This window comes from Schistocerca gregaria, chromosome X, assembly GCF_023897955.1.
Source record: "Schistocerca gregaria isolate iqSchGreg1 chromosome X, iqSchGreg1.2, whole genome shotgun sequence".
NCBI lineage: Eukaryota > Metazoa > Arthropoda > Insecta > Orthoptera > Acrididae > Schistocerca > Schistocerca gregaria.
The window spans coordinates 797619996-797639910 of record NC_064931.1 but is presented as its reverse complement, the minus strand read 5'-3'; positions in this window follow the sequence as shown (position 1 = coordinate 797639910).

Here is a 19915-nt window from a genome sequence, read left to right as displayed (position 1 = left end):
TCATGTTATGTTGAGAAACCAGAAAGTTCTTGCATCGGTTAGTCTCTTATACCATTGAAAGTCATGGGCTGAAACCATCATCTTTACCTTGCTAGCACCTTTGACATCTACTTTTGTTTTGTGGAGTAATATCGTCCTGAAAGTAGTCCAAGTAAAGTAATGTACGTGCTGCAGATTGAGCCTGTAGGACGACGTGTCACATTACTAGAACATCTACATCTACATCCATTCTCCGCAAGCCACCTAACGGTGTGTGGGGGAGGTTACCTTGAGTACCTCTATCGGTTCTCCCTTCTAATCCAGTCTCGTATTGTTTGTGGAAAGAAGGATTGTCGGTATGCTTCTTTGTGGGATCTAATCTCTCTGATTTCATCCTCATGGTCTCTTCGCGAGATATACGTAGGAGGGAGCAATATACTGCTTGACTCTTCGGTGAAGATATGTTCTCGAAACTTTATCAAAAGCCCGTACCGACATACTGAGCATCTCTCGTGCAGAGTGTTGCACTGCAGTTTATCTATCATCTCCGTAACGCTTTCACGATTACTAAATGATCCTGTAACCTCTCTATCTCTTCTATCAACCCTATCTGGTACGGATCTCACACTGCTGAGTAGTATTCAAGCAGTGGGCGAACAAGCGTACTGGAACCTGCTTCCTTTGTTTTCAGATTGCATTTCCTTAGGATTTTTCCAATGAATCTCAGTCTGGCATCTGCCTTACCGACGATCAGCTTTATATGATCATCCCATTTTCAATCACTCCTAATGCACACTCCCAGATAATTTATGGAATTAACTGCTTCCAGTTGCTGACCTGCTATTTTGTAGCTAAGTGATAAGGGATCTTTCTTTCTATGTATTCGCAGCACATTACACTTATCTACATTGAGATTCAATTACTATACCCTGCACCATGCGTCAATTCATTGCACATCCTCCTGCATTTCAGTACCTCTCGATACACCACAGCATCATCTGCAAAAAGCCTCAGTGAACTTCCGATGTCATCCACAAGGTCATTTATGTATATTGTGAATAGCAACGGTCCTATGGCACTCCCCTGCGGCACACCTGAAATCACTCTTACTTCGGAAGACTCCTCTCCATTGAGAATTACATGCTGCGTTCTGTTATCTAGGGACTCTTCAATCCAATCACACAATTGGTCTGATAGTCCGTATGCTCTTACTTTGTTCATTAAACGACTGTGGGGTACTGTATCGAACGCCTTGCGGAAGTCAAGACACACGGCATCTACCTGTGAACCCGTGTCTAAGGCCCTCTGAGTCTCGTGGACGAATAGCGCGAGCTGGGTTTCACACGACCGTCTTTTCCGAAACCCATGCTGATTCCTACAGAGTAGATTTCTAGTCTCCAGAAAACTCATTATACTCGAACATAATACGTGTTCCAAAAGTCTACAACTGATCGACGTTAGAGATATAAGTCTATATATAGTACATATGTTCGACGTCCCTTCTTGAAAACAGGGATGACCTGTGCCCTTTTCCAATCCTTTGGAACGCTACGCTCTTCTAGAGACCTACGGTACACCGCTACAAGAAGGGGGGCAAGTTCCTTCGCGAACTCTGTGTAAAATCGAACTGGTATCCCATCAGGTCCAGCGGCCTTTCCTCTTTTGAGCGATTTTAATTGTTTCTCTATCCCTCTGTCGTCTATTTCGATATCTACCATTTTGTCAACTGTGCGACAATCTAGAGAGGGAACTACAGTGCAGTCTTCCTCTGTGAAACAGCTTTGTAAAAAGACATTTAGTATTTCGGCTTTAGTCTGTCATCCTCCGTTTCAATACCATTTTGGTCACAGAGTATCTGGATATTTTGTTTCGATCCATCTACCGTTTTGACATAAGACCAAAAGTTCTTAGGATCTTCTGCCAAGTCAGTACATAGAACTTTACTTTCGAATTCACTGAACGCCTGTCGCATAGCTCTCCTCACACGACATTTCGCTCCGCGTAATTTTTGTTTGTCTGCAAGGCTTTGGCTATGTTTATGATTGCTGTGAAGTCCCCTTTGCTTCCGCAGCAGTTTTCTAACTCTGTTGTTGTACCACAGTGGCTCTTTTCCATCTCTTACGATCTAGCTTGACACATACTCATCTAACGCGTATTGTACGATGGTTTTGAACTTTGTCCACTGATCCTCAACACTATCTGTACTTGAGAGAAAACTGTTGTGTTGAGCCGTCAGGTACTCTGTAATCTGCTTTTTGTCACTTTTGCTAAACAGAAAAATCTTCCTACCTTTTTTAACATTTCTATTTACAGCTGAAATCATCAATGCAGTGACCGCTTTATGATCGCTGATTCCCTGTTCTGCGTTAACTGTTTCAAATAGTTTTGTCACCAGAAGGTCTAATATGTTATCGCTACGAGTCAGTTCTCTGTTTAACTTCTCAATGTAGTTTTCTGATAGAGCACTTTAAAAAAAATTTCACTGGATTCCTTGTCCCTGCCACCCGTTATAAAAGTTTGAGTCTCACAGTCTATATCCGGCAAATTAAAATCTCCACCCAGAACTATAACATGGTGGGGAAATCTACTCGAAATATTTTCCAAATTATCCTTCACGTGCTCAGCCACAACAGCTGCTGAGGCACGGGGCCTATAGAGACATCCAATTACCATGTCTGAGTCTGCTTTAACCGTGACCTTCACCCAAATTATTTCACATTTCGGATCTCTGTCAATTTCCTTCGATACTGTTGCACCGCTTATCGCTCTAAACACGCCTCCCCCTTCACTTTCCAGCCTGTCTCTGCGGTATACATTCCAATCTGAGTTTAGGATTTCATTACTGTTTACGTCTGGTTTCAGCCAACTTTCTGTCCCTAGTAGTATATGGGCGTTGTGACCGTTTATTAATGAGAGGAGTTCTGGGACCTTTCTATAGACGCTCCTGCAGTTTACTATTACCACATAAATATTGTTATTCCCTGTTGCATTTTGCCTACTCCTACCTTGCCGCGTCTCAGGAGGCGTCTTTGTCGGGCCTAGGGAGGGAATTCTTTAACCTAAAAATCCCACATGTGCACTCCACATGTACTCCGCTACCCTTGTAGCCGCTTCTTGCGCTTAGTGCACTCCTGACCTATTCAGGGAGACCCTACATTTCACCAACCGACAGCGGAGGTCGAGAAATTTGTACCCCAGATCTCCGCAGAATCGTCTTAGCCTCTGGTTTAAGCCTTCAACTCGGCTCCAAACCAGAGGACCGCGATCGGTTCTGGGAACGATACTAAAAATAGTTAGTTCAGATTCCACCCCGCGAGCGAGGCTTTCTGCCTTCCCCAATTCCGCAAACGCCTGTGCGAACTGAGGATGACCTCTGAACCCAGACGGCAGGCGTCATTGGTGCCGACATGAGCAACAATTTGCAGTCGGGTGCACCCAGTGCTCTCTATCGTCGCCAGCAGGGTCTCCTCCACATCTCGGATGAAATCCCCCGGCAAGCAGACAGAGTGAACACTGGCCTTCTTCCCCGAACTTTCCGCTATTTCCCTGAGAGGCTCCATCACCCGCCTAACGTTGGAGCTCGCAGTAACTAATAAACCCCTCCCCCCATGTGCCTGCTCGGACCTAGCTGAAGGAGTGGCCACATGTCCACTCACAGGCAGAGCGGGCGACGCCACACGGCCAGCCTCCACATTGACCCTCCGCCTCGTGCGCCGCGAACGCCGCTGAACCCGCCACTCCCCGCGAAGATGTCTCGACAGCAGGGGCAGTGGGTGAAGCATGTAACACCAGACTCTCCACTGCCGCTACACTCCGAGGCAGTAGCCTGAAGACGGCTGACTGCGGCCATCAACACCTTCAGCTGTTCGCGAACAGTGGCCAGCTCCTCCTGCGTCCGTACACAGCAGTCACACTTCCTATCCATCCTAAGAAGTCAATTTACTGTAGAGAGTTAATCAACTTTTAACTAGACTGCTAATTCACTAAAGGCGGCTGATAGTTGACTAAACTGTGGTTGCTAGCCACTCCTTGTAGAAAACAATGAAAATAACACTACATGTCTCTGGACTGTATTGAAAACAAATACTTGCAGTACTGGCAATATGATTGACTAAAGGGACTCTCTCTGACTGTATTCAAAACAGACACGAAATCTATGGAACACTGTTACTATCATTCGACAAATAAAGCTTCCTCAAAGCAAAAACACACGGAAGAAGAAGTGACAAGTAAGAAAAATGCAGTTAATACTTAAATTAAGGTAGCTCGCTGCACAGCAGACGTGAAGCAGGCCGCAGTTACGACGGCACTGACACTACTGGCACTGTGGCTGACTAAAGGGACTCTCCCTGACCGTATTCAAAACAAACACACTAGGACTTCAATCATACAGAGAACAGTACACAAAGATCTAAACCTTGTACAACCAAATCCTGCGTTAAAAATAAAGGTCTCTGAATTACAAATAATACTGCTACGCAGGAAAAAACGTTTTAGAATTAAGGGCATTGTTTATAGACGTACGTAATAGTTATTTTATCTGTTTGTATACTGGTACGCACGTGGGGTCGGACGTTACGTTTTGTAGTGTTCTAGAGTGTATCGATACACGAGGCAGTCTGGCCACCTCCGTGGGCATAGGTGGATGACAGCTTGGTGAGTGGATTTCTGTCGGACTACCTTGGGCGTGGGTAAACTGTATTAAAAGGCGAGATAGTTATTGTTCAGAAAATACAATGACTGAAGTGTCGAAATAACATGCAGTTAGCTTTGGTGTGTGTCTGGCAGGCGGTATCCACCTAATATGTGCTGACCACAGCCGTGGTTGTGGCGTCAATTCCTGTGATTCCAGCCTCGTAAAGCCAACACCCAGTGTCTGCCGTGACATCCAAAGTGGTTAACAGCTTCCGGAGCTAGTGACCCGGGCACGCATGATCACGCTGTAGACTAAACACAGGAAAAGCGCCCACCAGCAACAGAGTTTGAGAGAAAAGGCATTTTCAGCTGGTTTAAGAACGATAATACAGCAGTCAACGTACATTTTGCGTAAGGACTACGATATTAAGATAAGCGAAATTTTGCCTCATGCAGAGGAGTACAGACATTCGTTTCTCGGTTGTTCTATTTGCGAATGGAACAAGAAAAGAAACGACTGGTAGCGGAACCCTCAGCGATCCACCAACTGGCGGCTTACGGAGTATGTATGTAGAAGTAGATGAAGGTAAATGTAAATAAACAGCAAAAAAGAGTTTCTCGTATCTATGAACTGCCTTCTTCTGCTGCGCGCACCTCTCTCTATCTCCAGCAGAGAATCATAGCCACTCCAAGCCATCCTAGACAGCATCTTATATTTGAATATTTGGATGAAGATGGATGACAATGATGTTCCCACCTCGATCTCCAGTAGAAAATTATGGCCCACTCAAAGCCATCCTATACACCTAATTATATTTGGAATCAGAAGAACTATTGAAGATGAAGATGGATGACAATCGGAAGACAGCAGTCAGTTCCATGGTTCATTTGCAGCAAGGACATCCAATGCAGCGATGTGATGAATTGCTGATTTTTGGGGGTTTTTTTCTCCCATGTGGTTGCTTTTCCTATTCTTTGTCCTTCCTTATTGTTTTGCGTATTCTGTGTACTTGTGATGGTTGTAAATAAGCAATATGTCTTAGCAGATTTTGGCACAGGATGCGACTCAGCATCTGCTGGATCAGGTAACTCTGTTACAGAGGGAACTAGGAAAACTAATGGAGGAAAGGATGGAAATGTTATATCCTAGTATACCTGTCCTTAATACTAACATAACTTCGTTGGTAGGCCCTAATGACTTTGTGTTATGTCTTTGTCTTTGTGTGTCTGATAATTTGGATGCTGATGCTAGGTTGCAAAATTCTATTAACGAGGTATCACTAAGTGCAGCCAGGCTGAAATTAGTGGGGAACGCTAGGGTATATGCACTGTGCTTTTAGAAATTGAGTGTTACAAAGTCGTTTGATGATTTGAGAGAAGAGTTAGAAGAAGTACATAGGAGAAAAACTACGTCGATATACTGCTTTTAGCAGCTTAACAGGATATTTCGTAAACATGGTCGATCAGTGTAGAGGGTTGTCGGCCGCATTTGGAAAATTAATATTAACACATATCAGCGGTCAGGGTTGATTGTAATGATAGTAAGGCCAGATTACTAGGGGCCAAACAGAGAGCTCTTAATGCACATTTATAGGCTTTGCCACCCGAAATGTCAGTTAGGGTTCTCATAGAATTCCCAAAGACTTTGAATGTAGCAGTGGACACTGTGACAACACTAAAATTGATGCAGTCACCAAACTATGGGAGAAAAGTTTTAAATTTGGTCTTCCAGATCATATTAAGCATAACTGTAGGGAGCAATGCCCATCATGTAAACAGTTTGAGAACTCAAAACAGAATTAAAAGCACCCTGTAAGGCTATGTTTGTGAGGCGGAGTAGTAAAAAATGATTGTTCACGAACAAAGTCATACAACATGTCAATCGTTAGAAATAAATAAGTATGTATTCACATGCATATAAAAGAACACTACTTGTTATACTGAAACTTATTCCTTGCCACAGAATAAGTACACAGAGTATGTACTCTCCTTCCTACTACACACAGAGTACCAATTTTCAACTAAACATTAGATGGCAATACCATGTTATACGAGCACTAGTCCCGACAATCATGCGCCAAGTACTCTGAATACAGTATCATGCCCACTTACACTTATTTTTATGCTATTCTGATGAATATTCAATATATTCAGCATGCAACCTATTGTTATCTTTGCCATAAATTTATACCTTTACTAGACACACAGTCTTGAGAACCACTCTGCACTCTGGCTGTCACTCGACGATTACCCCTAAGATAACTGTAAGGCGAAGATACCTCACACCTCCCACCGACTTCTTTTTCAGATTTGGTCGGAAAATCTGGGAAACATCAACCACAAAAACAGACAAAAGCGCTCAAATAATGAAGTAAAAACACATATACAATTACAATATACTAACTTAGCCCTCATGCATTCCAAATGATAGCAAGGTTATGGACAACTTATTAATCACATATTACAGACACAAACTCTGACGCAGATAGATATGCACACATATCACAAATAAACTCCCCTTATATGATTCAATGTCCTCCAGCAGTTTTAACATACCAAATAAACAGAGTATAAAACAGGAGTAATCATTAAGAAAAACAGCTAGAGATTAGAAATTATCTCATTAGAAATTCAATTGTACAACATTTATATTCTCATTCATAATTTATCATTACCATTTACATTATCAGTCACTCTATATTCACTTTAGTGTAGGCCATTATTCTGTGTTTCTTTTCCTTGCTCTATTCTGCGTCATCTATCATTATCATCAATTAAAAGAAAACAGAAGGTGAACTGGCAAGAAACAAAAAATTTAAATGAAATGCATTCTTTCACACATAAACAACATCATTTGTGTGTGTGACGTATGGCACTAGTGGTTCATCATGGATAAGCGGGTCGCACATCACATGTCTCGGAGTTTGCACATGCAGTCTTGTTGGTAACCCAAAGTGCTGCATTTGGGCTCACTGCATTCCTCTGCAGTGTGGTTGTCTGGACTCACTGTTCCTGTTAACACTCCTTGTGTTGTAAGCCAGAAGGAAAATAAATAATAACTGAGTGTCAATTTTGAACATTGACAAAGTAATTTACACTTGTAAAGGTTTACACACGTAAAAATATGTGGTGGTTATCACTACAGTACAACAAGATTTTCTTCCATTCTTTCTCAAACCACCAAATAACTTCCACTTCTTCTTCCATGGAACATGTGTGGCGTTTCTGAAATAGTTTGAGTCTTCTGCCTGGTTTAGCTTTCCAATCATGTTTACACACCCTTTTTCCTTTTTTGACAATGCATTTTCACAGTTGACTTTCCTTTTCTGGTATTTTGGTCTTGTTTTATCGGTTTTGGAATCATTTTCTTTGATTTTCTTGGCAATTTACTCTTCTTCAATGGGTCTTTCTTCTCTATTAGATGCTGTTTCAAATTGCTACATCTCATATGATCTATATTTCGTTCCCTCGTCCCATGGTTCTCTTTTTTACAGCAGTGCAATATGTCTTTCTAAAAGCCTCAGTATCCTCTACACTCTTCTGCTCTTTCCCTATAACCATTTGCTCTCTTTCACTGTTCCCTGTCATCACAGCATTACGCTACAATTAACCTCTACTTTATGTTCTGTTGTCTTGTCTGCTCCTAGTATTCCATGCACACATAAATTATTAATAAAGTATCCATGGCAAAAATGTATTCCACTACTTTGGTTATACTTCTATATCAAATTTTCCTTTTGCACAATCATCCTGTTCTAAATCCGTAGTCATACAGGTTTTTTCATTCATATTTTGAACTGCCCATTTGTTTTTGTAACTATGTGTCCAGTTTGGAAGGTCGTACTTGATTTTCAGTTTCTTAATTCTCAAATCTAGCTTTTTCTTTTTCTGGCTCATGTAAAATTTGCTCACACATTTTAAATGTTTCCCACTATTGTACATTTTTTCCTCTTGTTTTCCCACGTTTTCCTCTTGTGCTTCCTGCATTTTGTCATTTGCTCCACATGTTCTTCCTCCATTTTTGTTGATTGTTCTTTGTATTGTTCCTGCATTGTGCTCATTTATTCCCCATGTTCTTCCTTCTGTGCAACCATAGAACCTCTCATGTCTTCTAGTAATACCTCTAACATCTTTAGTAGCCCAGAATCACTAATACTTGTCCTTTCCTTTCTTTGACCAGCATGCAACGCTGAGCAAGAGATGTGACTGCGTTTAACATTATCTTCACTTTCATCCATGATGAATAATTTAGTAATAGATCAGTTTTCACATTTTGGTCAAACACGTAATGTACAGTGCTAATATACAGTGAAGAGACAAAGAAACTGGTACACCTGCCTAATATCGCATAGTGCCCCTGTAAGAACTCAGGAGTGTCATAACATGACATGGCATGGATTCGACTAATGTCTGAAATAGTGCTAGAGGGTAATTACACCATGGCCCTGCGGGGCTGTCCATAAATCCGTAAGAGTATGAGGTGGTGGAGATCTCTTCTGAACAACACATTGCAAGGCATCCAAAACATGCTCATTAATGTTCGTGTCTGCAGAGTTTGGTGGCCAGCAAAAGTCCTTAAACTCAGAAGAGTGTCTCTGGAGCCATTTTGTAACAATTCTGAAGGTATGGGGTGTCTTGCCTTCTAGAATTGCCCAAGTCCATCGGAATGCACAATGGGCAATAATGGATGCAGGTGATCAGACGGAATGCTTACATATGTGTCAGCAGTCAGAGTCATATCTAGACCTGTCAGAGTTCCCACATCACTGCAAATGCACACACCCCATACGATTACAAAGTCTCCACCAGCTTGAACAGCTTGAACAGCTTGAACAGTCCCGCTGAGACGCAGGGTGCATGGATCATGATGTTGTCTCCATACCCGCTAGATAAAATTTGAAACGAGACTCGTCCGACCAGGTAACATGTACCAGTCATCAACAGCCCAATGTCGGTGTTGATGGATCCAGGCAAGGCGTAAAGTTTGGTGTTGTGCAGCCATCAAGAGTGCATGAGTGGGCCTTTGGCTCCAAAAGCCCATATCGATGATGTTTCGTTGAATGGTTCACACGCTGACTTACTAATGGCCAACATTGAAGTCTGCAGCAATTTTCAAAAGGGTTGTGCTTCACGTTCAACGATTCTCATCAGTCCTCGTTGGCCCCATTCTTACAGGATATTTTTCCAACCACAGTGATGTCAGATATATGATATTGTACTGGATTCATGATATTCAGCACACTATAGAAATGGTCGTACTAAAAAACCCACTTCATATTGACCTCGGAAATGCTGAGTCCCATAACTTGTGCGCCGACTGGAACACCATGTTCCAACTCACTTAAACGTTGATAACCTACCATTGTAGCAACAGTAACCGATCTAACAACTGCGAGACACTAGTTGTCTTATATAAGCGTTGCCGCCCTCAGAGCCGTACTCTACCTGTTTACTTATCTATGTATTTGACTATGCATGCCTATACCAGTTTCTTTGGAGCTTCAGCGTAGTTCACTCTTTGTCACAACCTATTCCAGTATCCAGAGTACCACTGCTTCAACCAATAGTTCCCTCAACACTTCTTGGCAAATAATCTATCGTTCTGTATCTTATAAATTTACTTTCATCATCTTGAACTCTTGCTGTCGAATAATCTGCAATGTTGAAGGCTGCTCCACGATATTCTTGAAGTTTCTTGTATGCTTCAAATCATATGAAAGCATTCCATCTATTCAGCTCGCCATTTGGAGACTACACTTCATTCCAGCCACGAAATTGCTCCTCTGATTGACAGTGAGCATTATTGGACATATTGTTCATACCAGTCTCTGGTTATTTCACAGTCACTGCTTTACTTTTGATAATGTCCTCTCAATTTATCCTCCACTATACTTTGTTACCGAAGACTGTGCAGTCACTGTAGCCACATCTAAAGACTGTATCAGAAAATATTGAACAGTGTTGGAAAGGTCGTGAAATGTGGTTATAAATACCGATTCACACACATCAGTTACATAAAAGTGTCTGCCCCCTGTAGCTGATTGGTGAGAGTGACAGAATGTCAATCCTAAGTGCCCGTGTTCGATTACCTGCTGGGTCAAAGATTTTCTCCACTCTGTGACTAGGTGTTGTGTTGTCCTAACCATCATCATCCCCATCGACGCACAGGTCACCAAAATGGCGCCAACTCGAAAGACCTGCACCCGGCAAATGGTCTACCTGCTTGGAGGCCCTAGCCACATGACATTTTATTTTATTTTATTTCAAAGTCACAATTTATTTAAGTATTATGATTTTGTATGCTCTGGAACACTAGGACAACTTCGTGAAAATAAAAAATTGGTCATTAACACTCGAATTTTTTATTTTTCACGAAAATTGCCCTACTGTCCCAGAACATACAAAGTCATCCTACTATCCAATTCTGGCGAGTTATAGTAATTTGTGATATCTAGCTCAAACCTGTTTTTACGAGATACTTCTGTTTGAAGTTCATAAAAAGAAATAGGTGTTTTCAGATTTTTAAGAATAATTTCATGTTCTTCAAGTTCGTAATTTGGTTCATGTTTAACAACAGGTACACGAATTTCCATAGATTGTATAACAATTTTTACCTTCTTAGAAAGAGTATCTTTTGTTTTAATTATAGCATCATTTTTATCAGCCCAACGAAGAATTATGTCTCCAGAAGATGAACAACGCGTAAAAATTACATTTAAATCTCCTTCCCACATTATTTCTTTATTATCTTTAAAAAATCCACCAGGCAATGATAATGAATAAAGTATTTCATTTCTTTTATTATTAATTTTTCCTGTATTAATTATATGTCCCTCTAAACTTATTTTGTCAGCAACAGAAGAAGTTAAATGTAATAAATCTGTTGATAAAAAAAGGATGCTCAATTATAGATAAAATTATAATTCCTTTCTATATTGTTACAAAGTCAAACCATTTAGCTACATAATTTTCAATTAATTTTTTATTTGATTTTCCATCATAAGTGGGATAATCTGTGCCATCATTTCCAATAATACTAAAATTAATGTACAATTGTGCATGATTTGGATGAAACCGACTATCACCAATATTTATTTCAATTTCTGTATCTTTGTAAGGACATTTAAATTATTTTTAATTTTCCCATTCACAGGGAATGAGTAATACTGGTAAGTTCAATTTTATTCATGATTGTTTCAGCAATTAATTATTTATTATGATAAGTATTAATTAAGATGTTTTTAAAACAACTGTTACAGTAACCTGATTCAATTAAATTACCATTTTCAGCGGTTATAGTAACTTCTAAATCTTGAATTGTATTAAAAATAAGAACTCTGCATTATGTTTAAATGAAAAATAATATTAATTTCTTTATGAAAAAGGTATATATGTTATACATACATTCCACCAGCAAGATTAAAATTTATATAGACGAATTCAAAAGGAATTATTTTAGGGACATCTTTAGTTACAGCTTTATCATTAGAAAAGACAACTTGATTTTTAAAACCAAGTGAACTTCCAATACTATCTTCTATATCCATATAGTATTTTACATCATTTTCAATAGTTATTCTGTTAAAATTTCATCTGCTGTATTGTGTATGTTGGATTTTTCAGATGAATTTACTATATTGACCTTCAGGAATTTCTATCGTTTCTCCATAACAATAAAGTTTATTACTTTTTGTTGCAATATTTCGTGTTTAAAAAGCTAAATAAAAACCAACTAGTGAAACATTAGTATAAATATCTCATATTGGAACAGTAAATCTTTTTCTAAAGTTTGAAGATTTATCACTAAGTTGAAATAATCTACTCATTTACTACTGGAAAAAAGTTATTAAATAAATGAACAAAACAGATTGCGAACATAAAGTAAGAATACCAAAAAATAAGTTAAAATACAAACAATGTAAATTTTTACCATATTTTATATGATGTGAAATATTTGGATCAAGTTGTTATGAAAAACGACATTAATGACTGACAATTATATTTTAGGTCTATAATGGTTGAACTGGAATAAAATTTAACATTTGTATGTTTATTCAGAAGTTTAGATCAAGCAAAATATCAAAAATTCATAAAACAATTTTAAAACATTGAAGGCAAAATTAATGAAAATATTGTAATTTTTTTTGAAATTAATGAAGAAATTATTCCTGGACATGAATGTGAAGATAATTCAGTTGTGGTATTTGGTGTCTTATTTTAGAAAATCAAGATATTGCTAGAGATTATTTTACTAGAGGCTGACACAAAGGTATAGATTGTTTTTATTTAGCAAAAACGTATTGAAAAATACAAAAAACAGTTGGAGACCACTAAAATTTTTTAAATATATTTAAACAAGATGATACAAATTTAAAGTATATTTGTCATTAATTTCTTGGTGGAGATTTAAAATTTTGATATTTTTAAAGAAATGTGTAGCAAATGTTGAAATGATAAGTTTGGATTTTTCACAATAGACAGGACTAGAATACCAAATGAAGGTAAGTTCAGAAATAAAATACAACATTTTATAAATCTTTCATTGTTTTTGTCTCTAATAAATGGACGCTTTAAAAATGATATTAGATATCGACTAAACTATGATGATGGTGTTTTATCTGTACAAATATATGAGTATAAAGAAAGACTTGATTATTTAAAAAATTATGAAAAATCAGAAAAAGTAAAATTAATTCATGGACAACATTCTACAAATTGTTCATGGTCTGGCGATGGTGCTAAATGTGGAGCCAACAATTTTGTTTGTTATTTTATGACAGATATATAAGTAATATAAACATAAACTTGAAACATAAATATAGATGTAAACGTAAATGTAAACCTTAAACGTAAACTTTAAACATAAATGTTAAACATTAACAATAGACATATACATAAGCTTAATTAATGTTTTTTTCGTTAATAAATATTTGCAAAATATGATGAAGAGGTTGATAAAAAGGTATACAAAATAGAAAGAAAGCTGAAGAATTAAAAGAACAAATACAGCTTTGGGAAAAACAACCAAACACAGAATTGAAAAAGTAAAACAAGGCATTGAATGTTTAGGTGATAATGTTTCACAAGACAAATGATTCTTTTGCATATCATATATAAGATTTACCACCAATTCTACATCTACATATACATCCATACTCCGCAAGCCACCTGACGGTGTGTGGCGGAGGGTACCCTGAGTACCTCTATCAGTTCTCCCTTCTATTCCAGTCTCGTATTGTTCGTAGGAAGAAGGATTGTCGGTATGTTTCTGTGTGGGCTCTAATCTCTCTGATTTTATCCACATGGTCTCTTCACGAGATATATGTAGGAGGTAGCAATATACTGCTTGACTCCTCGGTGAAGGTATGATCTCGAAACTCCAACAAAAGCCTGTACCGAGCTACTGAGCGTCTCTCCTGCAGAGTCTTCCACTGGAGTTTATCTATCATCTCCGCAATGCTTTCGCGATTACTAAATGATCCTGTAACGAAGCGCGCTGCTCTCCAGAAAAGTCATTATACTCGAACATAATACGTGTTCTAGAAGTCTACAACTGATCGACGTTAGAGATATAAGTCTATAGTACTGCACATATGTTGACGTCCCTTCTTGAAAACAGGGATGACCTGTGCCCTTTTCCAATCCTTTGGAATGCTTCGCTCCTACGGTACACCCCTGCAAGAAGGGGAGCACGCTCCTTCGCGTACTCGGTGTAAAATCGAACTGGTATTCCATCAGGCCCAGCGGCCTTTCCCCTTTTGAGCGATTTTAATTGTTTCTCTATCCCTCTGTCATCGATTTCGATATCTACCATTTTGTCATCCGTGCGACAATCTAGAGAAGGAACTACAGTGCAGTCTTCCTCTGTGAAACAGCTTTGGAAAAAGATATTTAGTATTTCGGACTTTAGTCTGTCTTGCTCTGTTTCAGTACCACTTTGGTCACGGAGTGTCTGGACCTTTTTGTTTTGATCCACTTATCGTTTTGACATAGGACCAAAATTTCTTACGACTTTACTTTCGAATTTATTGAACGCCTCTCGCATAGCCCTCCTCACACTACATTTCGCTTCGCGTAATTTTTGTTTGTCTGCAAGGCTTTGGCTATGTTTACGTTTGCTGTGAAGTTCCCTTTGCTTCCGCAGTACTTTTCTAACTTGGTTGTTGTACCACGGAGGCTCTTTTCCATCTCTTATGATCTTGCTTGGCACATGCTCATCTAACGCATATTGTACGATGGCTTTGAACTTTGTCCACTGATCCTCAACACTATCTGTACTTGAGACAAAGCTGTGATTTGAGCCATCAAGTACTCTGAAATCTGCTTTTCGTCACTTTTGTTAAACAGAAAAAGCTTCCAACTTTTTTTAATATTTCTATTTACGGCTGAAATTAAAAAAATAACAGATTGGTCCAATGATATTCCTGGATAATATATCTATAGATTACGTGAATAAAAATTAAAGACATATTTAATAAATACCAAGATGAAAAAGAATCAGCTAGTTGTCAAAATGGAAATAAACAGATAAATCAAACTAAAAAGATAAATGTTAGTAAAAGAATGTTAAAGTATATAAATTGTAGTGAAGACTTAAAACCGTTTGGTAAGTTTAAATATGTTGATAGTTTACCTGTTGAATTTAATGATGATAAAGTAACAATTGATGGAAAAACATATGAAGGTACAGCTGGATTAATGAGACTCTTACCTAAAAAATAACTTACAAATAAAGAGTTTGATAGTGTAGATTTATCAAATTATACTGATGTGTTATTAAATTCAGGAGCATTGTATACTGATAATAATCCAAAAAATAAGTTAAAGTAAAGTAAAGATGGTAAATATTTATATTTAATAAAAGCAATTCTTGAAGATTATTTACCATACTTACCAAAAAAATTAACTATAGATTCTTCAGATATTAGTTCTCCTGAAAATATAGGTGAAAGACTAGTTACAAAATATACAGATAAAGCAATTGAATATAATTGGATGAATGATGTTAGACAATTAATTGATTGATTAGCAGTATTTCATGATGAAGATTTAGCAGGAAATAAAAATTATCATAATGAAGAAGTTGATATTGTACAAACGTTAACAAATAAATTTAGCCATTTTAAAATTGATAATCCAAAAGGAATTCCATATTTAAATAGATTTTGAAATAATCCTCCACATACATTTTGGAAAAGTGATATACATCATAAAGGATTAGTCAATTGGGTTTTAAATAATGTTCTAATGCCTTAGATGCATCTACCAGGATATATTTACTGTGTAACGTTTACTTAACTTGAAGAAAGATTAGTTAGAGGAGATCAAAGTATAAATCCATTATATGAAGTTCGTAAAAAACATGATATTGCTTATAGTCATAATAAAGATTAGAAGAAAGACATATGGTTGATAAAGAAATTCAGTTACCTGCAAAAGAAACAATGTATGCACGTGATACTTCATTTGGTGAAAAAGTAGCAGCAAAAGCTGTTGCAGGAACAATGTATCGAAAAAGTAAATTAGGAATGGTAATTGATGTTGATGAAAATGGTTGGGGATTATAAAAACCTTTAAACTATATAAAAGCTCTTATATTAATTTTTATTTGTGTGAATGAATAACTTTGCAGTTGATTATACTTTGCTAACTAGTGGCAAAACAAAACCAAGTCAATTCAATTAAAGTTAAATAATGAACAACTGAATGCAATTGAACTACTTTTAACAGGTGTTCGAAAAAAGAAGAAAGAACAGAAAGTTGGTGGTAATTTACTTGTAACAGTAGCTACTCCTGTTGTTAGAAAGTTATTGAGCATTTAACCAAAAACTGATGGTAAAGGATTAACACAACATGAAGACGGATTTTTACCATTTTTATTAGCTGCACTACCTTATTTAGCAACGATTGGTTCTTAAGCTGCAGGATCTTCAGTAATTGGAAATGCAGTTACAAACAAGAAGAAAGCTGATAGAGAATTAGAAGAACAAAAAAGGAACAACTTAGAGATGGAAAAAAGCAGGAGCTAGACTAAAGAAAACAAAAACAAAATTCAAAAAATAATTAATAAATATCCTAATGCATTACATAATTTCGATATAGGAAAAGGTACTAAAGAATTAAAAATTAAAAACTTTCTTGGTGTACACATGATTGTTGAATTGTCGAAAAAGCATTAAAAACTGATCGTCGTATAGTTAATTTAGATATTCCGATAATCCTGGTACACTTTGTGTTTGTTATTAAAAAAATAAAAATAAAAATTTGTCTTGGGTTTGTTTGGTGCTAATATACTAAAATAATTTTTTATTTACTTATGAAAAGATGAATTATATTACAATACAGAAAGAATACATTATTTTGATTAAGTAACTTGGGGTCATTTATGTTTATTTGTTTTAAAATTGCTATGTGAAAAATATAATTTTAATTACATTTTAGATTTAATAAATGGACACTTTTGGAAATAAGATAAATTAATTTAAACAAAATTGAATGTAGTTAATACAACTACATTAAATTTAGAAAAATTTAAAAAAATTGATAAAAATTGAATGTATTCCTAAACAACTGCAATCCGCAATAGATCCAAAGATAACTAATGGAATTAAACAATTACAAAAAGAATTTAATCTTATTTTTAAAATAACTAAAGGATATGTTGGTTTTGAAAATTGAAGACTTGTTAATTTAAATGAGCCAACTGATGAATAAGAAGCAGTTAACAAACAAGGATATATTAAAAATCTGAATACATAGACATTTTACCACAGTTCAATAATTATTTTACCAAAAAGTAGATAAAGCTTTTTCGTATTATTTTTCAAAGTAGATATAACTCCATACTTAGAACAGTTAAGTAATCTTTAAGAAACAGTGTATGAAAATAAATAATTGAATTTAATATTCCAAACACTGATGAACTAAATATGTTCAATTCTGATTATATTTTCATATTAAAAGGATTATTGTCCTTGGTAAACATACAAATGGAGATTTAAACTTAAATAATTTTGATATATATGAAGTAAATAATAATAATTTATAAATACTGCTACACACATCAAGCACTTTATTTGTAGAATTAAAAGATTCTGTTGAAGATCCTGTTAAAACTTTTCCAGTTGATGTAAACTTAATTATATTTATATAAATGGAAAATCATACTTAATATGACTATCACATGTATTGTTTGAAGTTTAAAATGTTTACTGATACACATAAAACACATAGAATAAAAACTAAAATTGGAAGACAAAAAATTGAAGGTCTTTGTATAAGATGTAAAAGTAAAACGAGTAAAGTTGCTAAAAAATTGTTAATGGTAAAGGTCTAAATAATAAAAAATATGTGAAAATATAATTAACAAACTACTCTAACCAATTAGAAAAATTTTAAAAGAATTAATGTTAATGCTATAATATAGATAATTTATGGGAAGCTGATTTTGTAGAGCTAGATTTTGGTAATTTAAAAAGAATTTATTTATTGACTGTAATTGATGTTTTTTTCTAAATATGCATTTTCTGTTCCTATTAGAGATAAAACAGCAAAAAATATAGTTGACACTTTTCAAAAACGTTTAACAGGTAAAAATCCAAATAGATTGCAAACAGATAATGGTAAAGATTTTAAATAATTAATGAAGAAATATAACATTAATCATTATTCAACTTTTTCAGAATTAAAGACAACTGTTGTTCAAAGATTTTAAAGAACAGTTAAAGAAAATATGTGGAATAATTTTGCTTTACAAGGAAATTAGAAATGGTTAAAGTTAGTTATAGATCTAATTGATGAATATAATAATACAGAACAGACTACAATAAAAATGAAACCAACAGAAATAAATGAAAAAAAATTAAAAATAATTAACATTATATCTAATGAGCAAGCTTAATTTAACAAAAGAGATAAAGTTAGAATTAGTAAACGTAAAGGTGTTTTTGAAAAATGTTGTGCAGATAATTGGACAACAGAAATATTTGAATTTGAAGATGTTATTCATTCTAATACAATTACATATAAATTAAAAGATATAAAAGGAATTTTTTATGACCAGTAACTACAAAAATGTAAATGTCCAGATGTATCTGTAGTTGAAAATGTTTTAAGAAGTTAAGGATTATAAGGTCTATGTTAAATGGCTAGGTTTTGATAATTCATACAACAGTCGGGTGAATAAAGAGAAAGTAATTTTATACATGTTTTGTTTGATGGAGACTTTGTATTTATTTTTTCTAGTTGTTCAATGCAATAATTTGTAGGTTGAAATTGATCTTTATAAAACATTTTTACTTCTTTTCTAATCTTTTATTCTCCATGTTTTGTAATTGAAGGTAAAACTTCATGAGTAACCTATCTTTTTAATTATTTTCTTTTGTGATTTTATAATTGAAGTATATAATCCAGATTCATTAATAAATATCAAAGATTTTTTATTGCCTTTCAAGGTGCCTAAATTGGGCGAGTTTAAATTTTATGATAATGTCTTACCATCGGCAGCAAAATGTGTTAAAGTATTATGTGTTTGACCTTGATTTAAAATCTTAGCAACATATTTCGCTTTAAACCATAGATTGTTTTCGTCATCAATAATCAGAAAAAGTTATTTAATGTTGTAAGTAAGCTTTTTGTTGATGACATCTACAAGCGATACCATTTAAGAGAAATTATTTTTATTAGTATTAAACAAAAATAAATAGTAGAGATATAATACTAAAATTAGAGAATTAACTTATTCATAATCTAATAAAAAACGTATCTTATAAATAAAGAACAAAAGGAAATTCAAAATATTTATGAACTAACCGAGGTATGTGAAAGAGATATTAATTGTCCTTTTTGTTTAAGTGATGACAATAACAATCAAATGGCTCCGAGCACTATGGGATTTAACATCTGTGGACAACAGTCCCCTAGAACTTAGACCTAATGAAAACTAACTAACCTAAGGACATCACACACATCCATGCTCGAGGCAGGATTCAAACCTGCAACCGTTGCAGTCGTGCGGTTCTGGGCTGAGCGCCTGAACCGCTAGACCACCACAGCCAGCAATAATAATCAGTTTGTCAAAAAAGCTGCAATCATATTTTTCATAAAGAATGTATTGATGAATGGTTAAAAGAAAGAAACTGACCACTTTGTAGAACTGTTGTTAAGAATAAAGTACCAGAAAAAATTCCAATAATTGATATTAATTTTATGTTTGATGCCTTAGATGAAGCAGGATATTGTGGTGATTATAATGATTATTAATTTCCTTTTTACAATTATAAAAATTTTTTCTGTATAAATG